At 45.8% G+C, this 12,767-nt stretch overlaps 1 long non-coding RNA gene across 1 annotated transcript in view; it reads right to left on the reverse strand.

Moving 5' to 3' along the window:
* Positions 1-238: 238 nt before the first annotated feature.
* The window catches only part of LOC141610992 (uncharacterized), a 31,512-nt gene continuing 18,983 nt past the window's right edge, over positions 239-12,767 (reverse strand). Inside the window, exon 2 of the long non-coding RNA XR_012528480.1 lies at positions 239-440. This is a non-coding gene — a long non-coding RNA (uncharacterized LOC141610992). The remainder of the gene's footprint in view (positions 441-12,767) is intronic.

Below are 12,767 nucleotides of genomic sequence, written 5' to 3' on the forward strand. Positions count from 1 at the left end.
TTATTATTTTAAGGTCAAGTTATTTATATTGGGGGTGCACAAACGTGCGTCGGGAGCAAATATGCTCTGATACCAACTGTGACACCCTCATTCATTGCGGAAAAGTAAACATATAATTCTAGATAAAAACTGCATGAGTATGTTTGTAAAAGGTTCATTTGGGTAAAAACCTGTAATTTTTAAAACCTGAACCTGTTATAAAAATATCCAAATGGGAAGGTGTAAAACATGCAAGGTCTAAAGTAAATCTCATAAATAAAACATCGCTAAAGTCGCGAAACAAAGTTATACAACCCAAATATGAAAAAGGGAGACATATGTCCCTAAAAAGTATATGATATAAAAAGTGTTTAAGGGTCACAATAAGATAAAGCCAATCTAGGTCCCAAGGTTACTTTGCTCGCTAGCTCGTCCATGTACCCCATATATGCATCACCTACCTGTCAATCGCATTTTATACAAATACGAAAGCCACGGTCAGTGGGGAGTAACTCCGAGTTCTCCCAGCCACGAAATGTCATAATTAATATAACATGTAAACATAAGAATATGAATATGAATAACACATAGCCTTAGCATATAGATGCTAGATGTGGACAGCGGGGGTCCCATGGGGGCGCTTGGGAGGAAGAGAACAAGCGTTTGCATTTTTGTTGGAGTCGCCACCAATTTTTATGGGAAATTGGAACCGTTCGAATACCTCGTGCCATGTCAAGACACAAAGTAGTGACATGAACACTAAGCAATCGTTACCCTTAGCATTCTATGTCTAGAATGACTCTCATGGATGCCAATGAACACGGGTGTTCACGGAGATCTGGAGTAAGGGGTGAGGGTACGTATTAGGAAGCTCTTTTGATCGAACACCTAATCCCGCCCGCCTCGATAGCGGCCTCTACTAATGATTAGGGACATCATTCGTACTCGATATACCGTCGGTTATATGCATGCAATGCAACATCCAAGTTTTAATCCTAACATGTGAGAATTAGACTAAGTCGGTTAACAATTAGTTAGCATACAATGGGGTCGAAGTAGGATTTGATATTCAATTACATATGAAAACATACAAATGATACAAGGAATAATGATAAATACAATAAAAGAAAATTACGATAATAAAAATTACAATAATTACATTGGGATAGGCGATTTATGTCGAAAATACCTTTAAAACGGATAATTTTGAGAAAACGAATAAAAGAATAAATCAACGAACAAAACAGAAGGCGTTAATACGGTTAATAGTCAATTATACGTAAACTAAATAAACTAAGTCAAACAGCAACGGAGTTCAGAGGCAGAATTCAACCCGGAACAGGCGCAGCAGAACTGCGTCCTTTGAGATAGGCGCAGCAGTTGCTGCGTCTGTTCCTGACCTGAATTATGGCTGTGAAGCCGGAATTGCGTGTTGTTAATGCTCGTCGGTAAATTTAATGATTGATTATGATATTTACTCGGATGAAAGTGATTAATAGGTTAATTACATGTGATAAAGGGGTCATAAAACAATAAACATGGATGAGACGGAATTAAACGAATTAATTACATGAAAGAGTGATTGATTAGTGACATGGGTGAACAAAATAGGTTAAACATGACGAATTAATGACGAATATGCGACGAATATGACAATAGACAGACGTAAATATGTCAACGATGAATTCCAGAAACCCAATATTGATGAATTGAATTCCTAAAACCCGAATTGAGTTTAATGACGAAAACCCGCAAATATGAGATTATAAGGGATTTAAGTCGAATTAGATTACATGCTAATGAATGATAAATAACATACATATGAATTATTAGACTACTATGTCGAAGAATTAAAGAAAACAAACGAAACAAATAAAAGTTTGACGAATTTCAGAGGACGAAGGAAGAAGAAAGGAAGCAGGAACTGCGGCAGCCTCACGAAGAGGCGCAGCAGTTGCTGCGTCCTTTCTCGACGGTTTGTCTTCTGAAAATTCGTAAAAAGAGGTTTTAAAGCACGGTTTTAGAAATCGGTTTTAATTGGTGTTTTCGACATAAACCTTACATTATGATGATACAAAAAGATAAATAACAATAAATAAAAGAGAGATTTACACCCTCAGACTTACATGTTTGACGAAACGAGAAGGACTAAGATATCGATTAGTGATGCTCGACGTGAATGTAACGAAAGTGCCCTCGTAAGAGGAAAACGATTAGATTAATTATGTTGATTGATTGTGGAGTTGGTCAAATTGGTCGGTCATGCAAACGAGGCTGGTACTCAGAAGGATCCGAGCTTACGTGGTCGAAAGTTCAAGCACGTAGACGCCAAAAAGTAAGAACAAAGGTCTAGAATGCAAAGGGAGAAGAGAAGGGCGGACACTCGTGTGAGAAATATGAGGAGCGAAGGCTCCTATTTATACTAATCACGTGAAGGAATTAGGGTTTCGGAGAGTCTTTGGAAGTGAATCTCGGAAATATATGAAAAAGATACGAAAATTACGCAGAAAAGGACCTGGGAAGAGGCGCAGCAGCCACTGCGTCTTTGGAAGAGGCGCAGCACCTGCTGCGTCTGTTCCCAAGTGGTTTCCTCCTGCGGAAGAAATATTTCCGTGTTTGAGTTATGGTAGGACGGAATAATTTGGTTTTCCTTAATATTTGTTTAGGTATTTTTACCAAAATCGATTAATCAGGGTCAATGTAGTCTATATTCGTTGGTCGATTGTATGATGATTCATATGTCAATAAGTAAATAGGAAAAAATAAAGTACATAATGCAAATTGACACGTAAGATTTTGGTGACGCAGAAAACCCGATGTGGGAACAACCGCGGGAGGGACGGTACCCTGCCAAGTATTGCACTATATGAATTGGAGGATGATTACAATTATGGCACGAAGCTAATCCTGCTGGCCCTAGGCGTCAGGCCTGCAAGATCCAGAATGAGCGTATACTATTTGCCGAGATATGATCTTGATTATTGTTGTATGAATGAATGCGGATGTGTTGAATAAGTTGTCTTGAATGTCTTCTTTGATTTGCTTCCTTGGCTATTTATAGGGTAAGAACCCTAGACATGTCCTACCTCGAATATGGAAAGGGAATATTATTTCCATAAGGACTTCTTTCCAAACCCGAACTCTTTTACCAATTCTCCCCAATCTCCCTAACTTCTCCCTAACTTCTCCCTGACTTCTCCCTAACACTCCTTTCCTTAACGCGGGCACCTTCTATGACGGGCTCTTGATCCTTCTCAAGCCCATCTCCCCTTTTCCTGACCGCGGGCTCCCTTCCTCCTTACCTCTTCTTTCATAATCTTTACCTTATCCAATGGGCCTTCCTTATTGTGCTATTTTTAGCCCAAACAGTTTGCCCCAAATTTCTTGCGAAGTACGCTTTCAAGTATCGAGCAAGGAATTTACGTAACCAAATGCTAAAAACCCTACGCCGTCTTTTTACTCCTTCCCATGCAACCCATCATTTCCAGCCGCCCTACTCCTCTTTCTCCGCACCCAACTCCCTCTCTCTTCTTTATAACTCCAACGTCCCTCTTCCACTTTCATTAATCATTTCAAATTATTTCAAAAAACTCTTCTCTCTTAAACCCTCAATCTTCCTTCCTCTTCACTCCTCGCCGACTTTCACTGTTTCCCCTCCCCGTCTTCATCACCAGGTAATCCATCCTCTCTTCTCCTTTTAATCTTCATTTTCTCTCTCCACCATGGGCAAAACTCGTCAATCCTCCACACCCTCTGATCGTAACCTCGACCCCATCTTCCCTTCTCGGGGCTTTTCAGCACCCCCACGATCGTGACTCGGCCTTTAACGCCACCGACATCCCCATAATTAAGAATCTGCTTGGTCTTGGTGATGAGGTGGACATCGCCATCTCGAACCGGGACAAAGTCGACGCCCTCCGTCCGGGGTGGGTTTGTTTCTATCTGTACCCATTTAAATATGGCCTCCGTTTTCCTTTCCCTAAACTCGTCCAAGATTTTATCTTCACCAACAATTTCGCCATGGCACAAATTTCCGCTGCCATATGGAGAGTCCTTCTCTATTCTCTGGCCGCCGTAGTGCATCTTGCAACTGTCACTCAGGGGCGACCCGGCCCATATGTACAACATCGATCCCGGGCGTGGGTCAATTCTCCTTCCCGGGGCCGTGGAGAGGCTCCTTCAAACATGTGTCAAAATCTCGCGATGAGAAATGGTTCGAGGACTTCTTCTACGTGAGGAAGGACTCCATCCAGCCTCCTGCCGATTATATTTTCAAGAAATGAGTTCTGACTTCGAGTAAGTAGCCTTCCTGTTACCTGATTTGTTTTATCTCACTTCTTACTAGCTTACTTCATCGCCTTCGTGCAGGCCCCTGTGACCTCACCCGATCGGCGCCAAGATCCTCGCTCGTAGCAAGTCGTTCAAAGATTTCGAGTCCGAGAGAAAGTTCCCAGACCTACTTCCTGGTTTCTCACCTGCTTCTTCCTCCAATCCTCCTCAATCAGCCCACAGTATGTCTTCTGGTAAGGTTTCTGTAACCACTTTCGTTTGCATGTTGTCTCTGCTGACGTTTTAGGCATTCTGTCGCCTGAGGCTATGTGTGCTTGCAGGTTCAAAGGTTGATCAATTGGAACTCATCCTCCAAAGTGCTAAAAGAAAGAGACCTTCTACCAGCCCTGATGTGGCCTCTGCCTCCAAGAGGAGTGCTCCGGCTGCCTCTTTTCAGACTCCTCCCACGTTTCGATTCGCACGCACGCGTGCCCCTGGAGGTTAATCCGTTATCTCGCCATCCGCCTACTCCTCCTGCCAGTCCTCGTGCTTCGTCTAGTGGGGCATCATTGCTCATTTCCCAGAAGGCTTTGGGAATGTGGACAAGGTGTCGTACTGGCCGGAGATTGATCAGCTGCTCTTTCCCCCTGTTGAGGAAACATTTTCGGAGTTCACCCCAGAGGAGATGGCTGAAAACGATGTGCATAACGCCTTCATGGTAAATATCCCTCACTTTCTACCTGCCTGTCTGTCTGTTTACTCGGATTCTGCCTCCTGATTTCCTTGCTGACTCTTGATTTGCTCTGCCCCAGACCCTACAGTCTGCACTCTACAATAGGAAGATGATCAATATAGTGCAGACGACCAGCCATGCTACCAGTGCCAAGAATCAGGAGCTGAAGGAGACTGTTGCGGATTTGACGCAGCAGCGGGTTGATCTGAAGGAGCGTGTGGTGGAGCTGAAGACTGAACTTGCTGTCACCAAGAAGAAGTTGAAGGAGGGGGCTGATCATCTGGCTCGAACCCAGGCGGTGTGCAGCACTTTCTCTGACTCCCTCAAGCGCTCTGATGAGAAAATAAGTGAGCTGATTTCCCTGGCCACTAATGTTGTTGCATATGCTATCTGGCGGGGAAAGATCAGTGGGATGCGTGCTGCCCTTGAGGAGGCTCCCACCCAGCAGACCATAGAGGAAGAGGAGAAGCAGCTGGAGATGCTCTACCCCGCTCAACCTGATCTGAGTATGCTGATGCCTGAGATTGGTGAGGTGAATTCTCCTGCGTTGGCTGAGCAAGCTGCTGGGGGTGATGCTGGAATGTCCCAGGATGCTGCTGACGGAGCTCAGGGAGCTATGGCGGCTGAGGATGCTTAGGCTGAAGCAGTACCTGAAATGAGAGGTCAGCAGGTAAAGGAGATGCCAGAGGTGGAGGTCATTAATGTGACCGATAATTAAATTTTTATGTTTTAAACTTTTTTGGCAGTCTGGCCCAGAGGTGGCAGACTTTGTAAGTTTTAAACTTGTTCTTGTGCTTGCTCCGCCAGGGTGGCGGTTAAACTTGGGGCCGTATTTTTGGCGATATTTTGAAATGCCCCTTGTCATAGTTTGGCAAGGTTTTAGCTTACATATCGTGTGTTTGGTTTTTATCTTCCCTGTTTTTAGGAAGTTTATGTCGTGTTAGTCTGTTTGACTGATTTAGGCGAGTCCTGTCACCCTGAAAAGGATAACGTTATGACTCGGCCTAGTCGCCGTGTCACCGATGGTCGATTTAGGCGTATGCCGCAATGTAAGGAGGAGGGCGTGTCAACCTTGGAGGTCGATTTAGACCGACTGCCTGGTCACCTGAAAAAGACCGACTGGACAAGCTAGCTGCCGTGTCAGCCGGATGGCTGATTTAGGTGTATGCCGCAGTTTTTGGACTACTTAACCTTGTTCATGACGCAAGGTGTGTTAATCTCGTTTTATGCCAGCAGGGGCGTCATTGAGGCAAGTTTATCGTCATTCTAGGACCAGATGGAGACGCTGCAGGATTCTGGTAGCGCAGATATCCCTACGTTCCATGTTCGTTTTTGCATGCATGCTGGGGCCCTGATTAAGTGCGATTAGTGCGAGCTACGTCCAGGGGGTGGTATTAGAGGTAGCTGGATAAACATATTCAGCTGTCAGCCAGGCTCCCTTTCGTATGTTCCACAGTCCGCCTGGTGCGGGTGCTCCTTGTGGAGAAAATAGGTTGGGCCTGTTGGAGTGTCGTGTGCCTTGTCACCCCGCGTTGGCGATTGTTGTGATCTGCTAGACATCCTTTCAAAGTACCATAGATACTTTAATCAAAGTGATGTACTTAGAGAAGCTCGAAAATAAGAAAGTCTATTAAAATGATGTGAAGTACATGTCGCCATCTCATGGGGTACCAGAGCAATTGTGGTCCCGGACGCCGCTGACCACACCATCCAATAGTAGTTTAAAGTTTCAAAAATAACTTAAAGATACCGTAAATAAGAGTGAAAGCGGCAAAGTATGCCTACTACCGGATTTTTATTTTATCTTTAAAAATGATTTGGCTTCTCATAGTACATTATTTTGAAAACTAGAGTCTACTTATTATTAAAAGTAATATCTCTTCAGGTGAAGTTTGTTCCATGGGCATTGTATGATTTGACCGTCCATAGTCATCGATCAGATGCACCATGGCCAACAACTCCTTCTACCCGGTATGGTCCTTCCCATTTGTAGGCTTAATTTGCTCGCTTTTCGATTTTTGGTGTTTTGAAACACCTCTCTGAGAACCAGGTCTCCTACCTCCAGGAGCCTGACTTTCACATTATTGTTGTAACTCCTGGCCACCGATCGTTTGTAGGCAGCCAGACGGATTTTTGCGCTTGCTCGGCTCGTCAATTGTGTCCGGGCTTCTAGCTAGTCATCTCGCATTGTTCGGTTCCTTGTCATATTTTCATACCCGTGAGTGGGAACTAGAACTTCTGATGGAATGACCGCTTCCGCGCCAAACACCAGTCAAGGGTGTTTGACTGTTGCTATCTTTGGCGTCGTTCGCTGCACCATAACACTAGTGGCAACTCATCCGCCCACTTTCCTCCTAACTCCCGTAACCTCCTTCTCGATTGTCCATAATAATTTTATTCATTGGATTGACTTGTCCATTGGACTTTGGAGTCCTAGGTGCCGACTTTTTTAAGGTGATATTCCACCGGCACAAGTATCCCCGGTATCGTTGGAGATGAATTGTGAGCCATTGTCACATATGATTTCTGATGGGATACCAAATCTGCAAACGATGTTTCGTTTTATGAATGAAATGACTTGTTTGTCTTTTACCTCCGTGAATGCTTCTGCCTCTATCCACTTGGAGAAGTAATCTGTCATTGCTAGCATCCGGTTCTGCTTTCCTCGTGGCCCGTGGTAGGGGGCCTACTATGTCCATGCCCCATGCCATGAATGGCCAAGGAGAGATGATAAGGTGCGAGAGGCTCTTGGCCGGGTGGATCACGGGCGCCGAGCGCCGGCAGCATCACATTTCCGTGCATACTCGCCGCATCCGCTTTCATTGAAGGCCAATAATATCCCCGTCGAGTGCTTTATTTGCCGGACTCGCCCCCGCATGGTTTCCACATTCGCCACCGTGGAGAGCATGTAACACGATCGTGCTTCTTCCTTGTCCAGGCATCGTAGGTAGGGGCACGCTAGCGATTTTTCGAATAATATATCATCAATAAGTATGAATCTGGAGGCCTTTATTCTAAAAGCTCTTACTTCCCTCTTATCATCTGGTAGCTTGTTATGGCGCAGCCAGTCTAGGTAAGGTGTGCGCCAGTCGTCTGCTGGATCGGCTCGGGTGGGCGTCACTGTTTGACCGAGAGCTCTCATCTTCCTCTCAGAATCGCTGATTTCCTTTCCGCTTTGTGGATCCTCCGTTCACCCCGTCTATTCCGTCTCGCTTTTCGGATAGAGGGTTCCAAAGATATGTGCTATTGGAATGCTGGATGACGGCTACGTTGGTTTGAATGTTGCCCCTAGGGTTGCTAGGCGTCGCTTCCACGTTCGATCTCTAGGGACTGTTTAAGCTTGCAAGTTTCGAATTTTTGTTTTAATTCCTTTGCTACTTTTAGGTATGCTATCATCTTCGAATCTCTGGCTATAAACTCATCATTCACGTGGTTGACTATTAACAGAGAGTCGCTGGATATGAGCAGGTGTCTGACCCCTAACTCCAGAGCTAGCTTCATTCCCAATATCAAGGCCTCGTATTCTGTTTCATTGTTGGTTGCCTTGAATTCACATCGTACGGCTTGCGCTATCAGATCTCCTTGTGGTGATCGCAGAATTAATCCTACACCTGCCCCCCTTTGGTTGGAGGCTCCGTCAATATGCATCCGCGGATTCACCGCTTGCTTCCTTCTAAAGTGAGGATCTCGATATCGCGATTTCGGATGGCCGGATCAAGTCCGACACGAAGTCGGCCAATGCTTGTGATTTGATTGTTGTTCTAGGGTCGTATTGGATGTCGTATCCACTGAGGTGTACAGACCATTTAGACATTCTTCCTGACAGTTCAGGCTTCCTCATGATAGCTTTTAGCGGGTAGTTTGTCACAACATGTATGATGTGTGACTCAAAATAGGGACGCAGTTTGCGAGATGCTACTACCAATGCTAGTACTAACTTTTCAAGGGATGTGTACTGGTCTCGCCGGCAGCAGAGACTTACTTACGTAGTGTATCGGCTTCTCGCTCCTTTTCTTTTCTCTCGACTGTGACAAAGACTCATCGCTACTTCGTGACACTAGGTATAGGAATAATGGTTCACCTGGCTTTGGTTTTGACAAAGAAGTGGCGGTCTTTGAGATAGTGCTTCAGGTCTCTCGAAGGCTTGCTCGTGTTTAGCGGTCCACTCAAACATCCGGCTTTTCCTTAGCACGTCGTAAAATAGCCTCGCATTTGTCCGAAGATCTTGAAATGAACTGTTTTGGGCTCGCTACCTTTCCCTAGTCTTTGAACATCCTTAGGTTTCTCGGGTGATTCAGTGTAAGACGGCTTTGATTTGTTCGATCTTGGCTTCTATTCCTCTTTGAGTTACAATATAGCCTAAGAACTTGCAAGAAGATACCCCGAAGGTGCATTTAGATGGGTTTAGTTTCATCTTGTATTCCCCGAGGGTCTTGAATGTTTACGATGCCGCATATGATCTTTGGCTTTTTTCGATTTCACCACCATGTCATCAATGTACACCTTCATGGTTCTTCCTATTTGCTCTTTGAACATGCGGTTAACCAGCCTTTGATATGTGGAGCTTGCGTTCTTTAGGCCGAACGGCATGACGTTGTAGCAATATATTCCTCTCTCGGACATAAATGTTTGTCTTTTCTTGGTGCAGGATCCATTTTGATCCGATTGTATCCACTTCATGCGTCCGTAAATGTTAACATCTCGTGTCCAATTTGTTGCATCTACCATTGCATCAATATGAGGCAGCGGGAATGGATCTTTAGGACATGCTTTGTTGAGATCGGTGAAGTCCACACATACTCTCCACTTCCCATTCTTTTTAGGCACCACCACTACATTAGACAGCCATTCTGGGTATTTCACTTCTCTTATCTTCTTTCGCCAAGCAGTCGTCTACTTCCCTGGTTGATTACCTTATTTCTCTCTGCCGCAAACTTTCTCCTTCTCTCATTGGATGGGTTTACACTTTGGGTCCACGCTAAGCTTGTGTGTTATGATGGATGGATCTATGCCTATCATATCATCGTGTGACCATGCAAAGCAATCCATGTTATCTTGTAAGAACTTGACTAGCTGCTGTCGTAAGCTTCCTGTACATCCTGCTCCAATGAGCACGGTTTCTCTCGGGTGCGGCTTGTCCAAGTTAACCGATCCGCTCTCTTCTACCGGGGTTCGATGTATTCGTCCTGGATAGGTCTTCTGTAATTGCTATGCGGGAGGGCTGGCAGTGCACTTGAGTGCCTTCTTGTAGCAGCCTCTAGCTTCCTCCTGATCTCCTCTTATCGTTTCTACTCCCCATGGGGTGGGGAACTTTATGCACTTGTGATTCATCTGGTGCAGCCATGGTCTTCCTAGGATGACGTTGTAAGTAGAGGGGCCATCTATAACCAGGTACCTGACTTGCTTGTTGACTCCTCCCACATAGGTGGGGATGATTATCTCACCTAGCGAGCTGGCTGTTTCTCCGCTGAAGCCTACTAGCGGAATAGTCTTCTTCTATAAATCCTTCTCGCTGAATCCCATGTTCTCTACGGTTTTCAAAGCATGATTAAGTTGACCGAGCTTCCTGTATCTACCAAGACCTTTCTTCATCGTGCAATTGGCCATTGACAAGGTGATAATAAGTGCATCATGGTGTTCTCGTTCATCGTATGTATCTCCTTCATCAAAGCTTATCTTTGGCAAGTGTCGTGAGAAATTCTACAAGAATTAGCTAGCCTTTGTCTCCTTTGATTTCGGTGGCATGTCTCTTAGTCGCTGAGTATGTCAGCCGCTTAAGTCCGAGCCGCCTATTATCACGTTTATAATTTTAGTGCATGTGGGTGGGTCTCGGCTTCAGCGGAACCTACCTTATCCTCGCCGCTTGCCCCCACGTGGTAACGGGTGGCTCGGCTTTGCTTGTTCGTACAGCGCTTGATCTCTCTTCTTAATGTGTAGCAATCCTCGGTCTCCGTGTCCGATATCACGATGGAATTCACACTTCTTCTTGCTATCCTTTCTCCAAGCTTGCTCTCCATCGATGGGTTAGGCCACCCGACTCCATCTCCCATCTCCCGAGTGCCTTCAAGATTCCTCCGATACCGTGGTGAACCCATACTCGCCGGGGTGGGGAGTAGCTGGTTTTTCTCGACTCTGTTGACTCCCCTCCCATATGGTCTCGTATCTCTCGTCCTTCTTGTTGGTGGTTTGCTTTCTTCCCGATTTCTCCACGGCTGAAGTACTAGAAATACTTGGTGCGCTCGTAAGCGGCTCGGCTAGGATATCTTCCTCCGGCCCGATCGCGGCGGCTGCTTCTCCGCATCGCTTCGAAACTATGGCGGGGATGCATAGTCACCGCTTGTATAGGTCGAGTCGTGATGGAGGCCTCTTCAAGGCTTCTACCGCTTTGTTGAGATATCACATTCTCGCATCGCTACCTTCTCATTCTTAAACGGTATTGTATTCTCCAATGCTCTCTCCCCCCGGCCGATTCTCGCATGAGTCTCGCGTGCTTCGTGGCTTTTCCGCTTGCGAACGTTGAGTAAATGCGTTTACCAATTCAAAGCAAATGTAGATATTGACCTGTTGGGCAGGCTTACAAACCATCGAAGTGCCGGTCCTGTTAGGGTGGACCCGAATCCTTTGCACATGTAGGCTTCCTTAACTTGTCCTATGGCTGTTACCGTCATCATTTTTTGTTTATACTGGCTGATATGATCAAAGGGGTCTGCTGTGCCGTCGAAGAGAGGCATATTTGGGTTTGTGAATCCCTTTGGCATGGCTGTGATGGATATGGTGTCCACGAATGGTGAGTCGGCATAACTGTCTAGAGCTACTTTCTCGAGTGGGGGTGGTAGCCCTGGAACCCTGCTTAGCATCTCCTTTAGTTCCAAGTACTGCTGATTAGTTATATTGGCTGAATCTGGGGTCCGCCTGTCAGCTGTCTGCATAGTTCCTCCTGATCCGGGCTCTTGAAGATTCTGATAAGTTCCGGCTTCCAGGGGGTTGTGGCAACGATTGTCCCCTGCTGCCAGTTCACTTGCTGGTTTGACTCGGATCCTGCTACAGGTGTCTGATCGATTGTTGCAGGACTGCTGACGGGGAGGCCACCTATTTGTATCCCTACGCAGCTGGTTGGTTGCCAGCTATCTGGTGTGAGGTATCCTAACCCTCGTGGGGTTATCCTTCCATCTGATGGTGTCGTAGCCAAATTCAATCTTGTAATTATTTCAGCTGGTATCTGCCTGCTGCCTGCTGCTCCTTGTGTCAGATCTACCAAAGGAAATCTTCCTTCACCTGTCTTGTTTGCTGGAGTGTTGGACTGCTGCTTCAGGAGATCAATTTGTGCCCAGAGCTCTCTGTCTCTCCTTCTTACCTCAGCATCTGCTCTCCTTTGGTCTTCTCTCATGTTTTTCATAGCTTTCTGAAGATTTTCCACGCCGGCGAGCAGGATCTGCATGGGACTGGGCGGCGGAGTGACGCCTGAGGTTGATGTTCCTTTGTCTGATCTGGTCTGAGCTGAGACAACAGGGGTCCTGGGAGGTAGAGATGCTTTAGTTGTTGGTATGATTCTTGAGGTATGTCCGGGAGCCTGTGTGGCCACTGTCGATGCTGGACTTTGGGTAGACGGTGGTGATGGGGATGGTTGCCTGCTCCCTGACATGGCTTCAGATACTTGCTTTTCCATTGTATATCTAGAATATCAACGATTGACGACCACAATGCCCCACGGTGGGCGCCAAACTGTTTAGGTATTTTTACCCAAATCGATTAATCAGGGTCAATGTAGTCTATATTCGTTGGTCGA

The sequence above is a fragment of the Silene latifolia genome, chromosome 1 (genome assembly GCF_048544455.1).
Source record: "Silene latifolia isolate original U9 population chromosome 1, ASM4854445v1, whole genome shotgun sequence".
Classification (NCBI taxonomy): Eukaryota; Viridiplantae; Streptophyta; class Magnoliopsida; order Caryophyllales; family Caryophyllaceae; genus Silene; species Silene latifolia.